Source organism: Musca autumnalis, unplaced genomic scaffold (assembly GCF_047663935.1).
Source record: "Musca autumnalis isolate F117 unplaced genomic scaffold, ASM4766393v1 scaffold_65, whole genome shotgun sequence".
Lineage (NCBI taxonomy): Eukaryota > Metazoa > Arthropoda > Insecta > Diptera > Muscidae > Musca > Musca autumnalis.
This window is the reverse complement of record NW_027412255.1, coordinates 22639-28651: the sequence shown is the minus strand read 5'-3', so window position 1 is coordinate 28651 and position 6013 is coordinate 22639. Positions and strand designations below refer to the sequence as shown.

The window sequence follows — 6013 nt, the reverse complement described above, 5'->3', positions numbered from 1 at the left end:
AACGAGTTATGATTCCTATTTTGTGGACATATAAAGTATTATAAAGATGTCGGTTTCTAATAGTCTTATAACAATTTTCACCAGAATATAACCACATTAAAAATTTATATAAAACTTTCATGGTTACCTTATGTTGTTCTAAACTGGTGGGAATGTACGAAATATTGTCGCAGTGATATTATTTCTGTATTAATAATTAACTAAAAAGGAACTACATTGGCTAGAATCATTCAAAACTAAAATTTTATAAACCCATATACAATAATTTATTTTGTATACGAATCTGAAACGTTATTTTTGGTACTTATTTTTAATTATTTAAAAAAAATTAAAATTGTATAATTTAATATTGTCTTATTATAAATTAACAAAATTTTATTTAAATGTATGATTTAACTTTAAAAAGTTTGTTAATAAACCAAACTATAAAAGAATAATAATTTTTGTTTTAATTTAATGGTGCAGTTGGGTTCTAAAAGATAAATTTCTCACAGAATCACTTGCAAAGAACATTTTTTGATATTTATATTTTTTTTAGATCGATGGAAGTTGCTACCATATGGAACATCTAAGCAAGGTAATTTTTTCGAAAATAGAAGATGTTGTATTAAGAAACAGCCTGCCGAAATTATAAACTTTACACTTTCAATAAACATAAATTCAAATAAAATTAATAAAATACAGTAATATAATTATTTGTTGGTGTTTTAGTGGTTGGATGCTTTGTGAAGTTGGTGACATTACAACTAAAGGCCTCGTCACATAAGCGGCATGACTTGTGAAGTCAGCATCATCGGCTGGCGTATTCGTAAATGAACAAAAGGAAAATGATAACATAGTTATCATGGTATAAGTAAAGAGGTAGATTTAAATGAAAAAATCTATAGAACCCTTGTTTTTCTTGAATTCCTAAAACTTCAAAATAAAAGTGGGTTTGTTTACAATGTATTTTTTGAGCATTTTATAAAAAACGCGAAAAATGAATGAAGAGTTAAGTTTTCTCTACATAATCGAGTTGTGAATATGATAAACTGATTGCTTCAATGCAAATCTCACCAATTTCTTCCACATAAATGATCTAAAAACAATTTTAAAAATCATTGAATTCGATTGTTTTTAAAATTGTTTGGCATATTATTCAAACACCACACACACATACACAGTTTGTTTATATTGTATTGAAGTTTTAGGCATACTCGAATGAAAAAAATTTAAATTGACATAAAGCTTTGGCTAACCTTTCTTATTAAACCATGATAGTTATCATATGTTACCATTTTCCTTTTGTTCATTTACCAAATATGCCAGCCGATGACTTCAGCCAGCCAGAAAACGTCTTACGTGACGAGGCCTTTACAACGCAATTAAAGTATGGTTGCGCAATACATAATATAGTCATAAATCACTCGAATACATAAAAACTAGCAAAATGCCCGCTACTTCGTATGCGAAAAAGGAATACTTACTCCCCTACACATCAAAAGCGATGTGGGTATTTTTAAGATTTTATCCCTATTTTCCAACCGTTTTTTGAAATTTGTTATATCAAAATATAGAAAACATTTATTCAAAAATTTTTACCCTATATAACAGTTATTTTTTGAGACATTTTTTGTGCCTTTTTTATTATCAGGGGTGAAAACCTTCTTGTAAAACATTAGCTGCATAGATCTGGGTTGCCAAATGAACTTACTATAACGTTCAGAATAAAAAATTGTTGATAAGATACGTTTGACTTTTTTACCTACAGCGTATTATTTAGAAACAGAATTCGCGTTAAAATATAATCAAATTTGCAGTTCAGTACAATTTTCAAAAATCAGGACCTTAACTGACATTTTACAGTTTTAGCTCTTCTTGTTCACCCAATGCCAATGGTATTACATGTAGAAACCTTTCATACATTTAAAGCGAATTTTAATAAACATGCTGATCCAATCTCAACAGTGACCCTCATAATAAATTTCATTTAACGGTTCACTCAATATCACTGTTTCAATATTTAGTATTATTTAATACTTCTAGTACACTTATTGTACGACCACCGCTAACAGTGAACCAGACAAATAATAAATCGGAATTCCACTTCTACATATTCCCTAGCCCAATACCAAAACGGTACCAAATTTAGTACTTATAATTACATCCTCATATCCAAAACTATATCCCAACCGCGATTTAATACTTTTCGTATACATAAGTACGAATTTCCAAAACTTCCTCCTTATCTCCACTCGTAACTCCAACTGCTACTAATACCAATTTAACAATTTCAGCTCTACCCCTTTAGGCAATAACAATTTGAAACAAATGCTGTGTCATTAAGTATGGTACGTATATCAAAACCACATCCATTTCTCAACCCTACACACCAACAGCGACTATAATGCCAAATTTCCGAATTCCACCTCTATTGATAGCACCACTAATACTTCACGGTGCTCTTGAAGCAACTTAAAATTGAAGGTGCTTACACCTGGAAAACTGTTGCAGATTCTGAAACTGCAATGTTCATATATGAGAAAAATAAAAAACAAAAAATCGCCAGAGCGCTTTTTAAATAAATCGCCAGAGCGCTTTTTAAATAAATCGCGATTCAAGTTGGCATTTTAATGGCCTTTTAGGTTTTAACGATTTTGCTTGGAAACTGGAAAGTCCTATCGAAATGCAACAAAAGAAAATATTGTAGCTATGAAAATTCTCTACTTCATTGAACTTTATAGTATTCTCGTCGGTTTTACCGTTTTTGAGATATAGAAGTTCCAATTGGGACAATTCAATTCTGTATCGTCTCCTTATAAAACGTCATGACTGCAATTTCCCAACTTAAACTTATATATCTAAAAAAATGGTACAACCTACGAAAAATTACATAATCCGGTCTTATAGAGAATTTTCACAGCTATAAGAGAATTTTCACAGATATTTATAAGGCTTGCCGCATTCAAGCAAAATCGCGAAACAATAGCAAAAAAAAAATTAAAAATTTAACATGAGCTCTTTATCTCAAAAATGGTACAACCTGGGAACCAATAATAAACGTCATTCCTCTAGAAAATTTTCGTAGTTACATTTTCTGTATCTCCATTTCGATAGGACTTGCGGTTTCCAAGCTAAATCACGAAAACCTAAAAATGTGAAGTTTGACCGCGACTTATTTAAAAATCCGTCCAGCATTTTTTTTCTTGTTTTTGGATGTTTCTCATCCATGAACATTGCTGTTTCAGAATCCGCAAAAAAACTTCCCAGATGTTAGCGGTTTTTACTTAAAGTTAGTTTACCAAAACAAATTTTACCAAATTCTGTAAAATTTTGTACTTTTCAAAACAACTTCCATAGTCCATATTTACATTAGACAATTTTCCTTGCGGCAATTGTCAGCTTGTCGGTGAGAGAGGGTACATAGAGGCATACCATATTCTTCACCCCTCTCTCCATCAAACTGACAATTGCCGCAAGGAAAATTGCCTAATGTAAACATCGACATATCTCAACCCTCCACACTAAATGTTACTCTAAGACCAAATATCAGAATTCCAGTACTTAGACCTAAACCCAATATCAACATTTACCCCCAGTTTATGTATTTCGAAACGAAAATGTGTGCGCATGAAAGACACCCAAACTTTAGTTTTTGAAATATTATTTCATTTGCTTTTGCTTCAAAACAAAAAACAAATTTGAAATACACACTCAAATTTGGTAGTTTTTCTTCCGCATTCGTTTTCTTATCGACATACATGAACAGGCCCTTAGTACCATTTGGTACTTATCGACTTCTCACCCCTACACACCAATTAAGGTAACTTCAAAAACTTTTACTACGCATTTCCAAACCATATCCATATCTCAAACCAACATACCAAATACGACCCCAATTCAGAAATATTACTCTATCTGAAAACTACCTTTCGTATTCTTATAGTGCGTATTTTCAAAACCAACTCCATATCTCATCATTATACATCAATCAACAGTCACTCTAATGCCAAGTTTCAGAGTTCTATGTCTATTCCTTTACGGAATATTGATTTTTGTTCCATTCCAAAACCCACTTAAGAAGTACCCTTGAAGCTCATCCAAATTTTAAGCTTTTAGCTTTATCCTAATAACCCAAGTACTTTCTAAAACCATTGATACGATTTGGTTTAACGAATCAAACTGCAAAGTCACCAAGACAATTTGGCCAATCCTCTCCAAATGAAGAACCTAAGATGTTTAAGATCTTCCTTAAAATTCGTCAACAACTTCTCTCTGTCCACACTACCTATTTTTGTTAACTCATTTTTTAACACTCTATAGAATGAACACAATGGACCATAAGGTCTCCAAGTGAAGTAGATTATGAATACGGGTTATTTAAACTAGCCTTGGTATATCAGAGCTCCAACAAAGGCCTATGCCACCGCTAAATCCAACAATCAAACTGACACAGATTTTGTTTATTTTTATTTATTTATTCATATTTTTTATATTTATTCATATGAATGCCCAAAGAAGAAAAATTTACATATTGGGGGAGGGTAATATGTATAAGAACACAATAAATACATATGCATATCATTAGTCAAAACTCTTAATCAGAACAAACTTCATCACTCATAACCATATCTCACCGTTAGACAGGAACAGTGACCCCATTAAAATTTATCTTTACCTCTTCGGTATATACCGTGTTACCTTTTGTACCAATTAGTATTAGAATACCTGTTTCACTAAGACGATTCTAATAAAAATTGGTACAAGCTACTACCAAACCTCTGTCTGTTTAAAAAATATGTCGTTCATTTTTATCATACAAAAATTGTACAATAACATGAGTTTGGTTGTAATTCGAATTTGTATTCGAAACGCCTTAGTGAAACCGGCCATAAATATTATTTTATTTAAAATTTCACATCAATATTGACATTACATAACTCGGGGCTCATTTAACTAGCATATACCCTGACATTTTCAAATATTTTCGCGAGGGGTGGCTAAAAGTGAGAAGTAACTCTTGTGCCAGACTATGAAAATTTTCATGAAAATGTTTTGAGCTTATGGATAAGAAGGGAGAAAGGGAGCTCATTCACCTCAGCTCTCTCCTAAAAGCTAAAATATTTTCATGTGTTATTTTCAGTGTCTGGCACAAAAGTTACGAAATCTGTACACAATTTTTCAAAGTTCAAAAAGCAGGATGAATGTTTGGACTCAATCGATGCTGTATATCATACTTCCCGGGATGTAGGCTCCGAAAATTTTGTCAAAAGTTTACTTTAATAGAACAAATCTCGCATACCCGAACAAAATGCTTGTTTAAATCGAAAATGTTTTCATGACCGATCCGTATCCATTCCAAACATTCACCATAAGCCGGGGTTACTAAAGTCAGTTCGCTTAATTGCATGTTACAGCATTTGGAGCAGGATGAATGTTTGGACTGGTTTCGGATCGACCTGAAATTTTTACCACAGATAGGACATGCACTGCTGATCACGCCAATATATATATCATGGGCAGGAAGTCCATACTTCCCGAGATATAGGCTCCGAAAGTTCAAAAAATCCGTTTGTTTTGACGATATGTATATTTTAAATCGAAATTTTTTCATATATAGCCGGGGATTTAAGACTTTCTCCTGTGGACAGGAACAAATCTCGGCTAACGCGAACAAAATTTTCCTTCAAACCGAATTTTTTTATCCGGTCCGTATATTCAACTTATGCCCAGCATTTAGTATCTTTTGTACGAATGTGTCAAACAACATGTATGTACAATATGACATTGAATGAGATCCTTGAATCATCCCATCAAATGATGTTTTTGTCTTATGTTGCTCCATCTGAAAGAAAACATTTTACTTTTTGTATTCTGGGCAATCTGTTAAAATTTTACTTACCAAAGATAATTTCCTATTAAAAAACATCGCTATAAATTAAATTGTTTCTTATTGATTTGTTAAATTGAAAGTTCGAGGAAAATGATCAAATTTATACATTGATACAATGATTTCATACAAATTGTCCATGAC

The 6013-nt window shown here is 32.0% G+C and overlaps 1 long non-coding RNA gene across 1 annotated transcript; it reads right to left on the bottom strand.

Moving 5' to 3' along the window:
• Positions 1-4436: 4436 nt before the first annotated feature.
• On the bottom strand, positions 4437-6013 carry LOC141388164 (uncharacterized). The gene is made up of 2 exons (XR_012408745.1): positions 5882-6013; positions 4437-5824 (listed from the first exon to the last, which is right to left on the bottom strand). It is a non-coding gene; the product is annotated as an uncharacterized lncRNA (long non-coding RNA).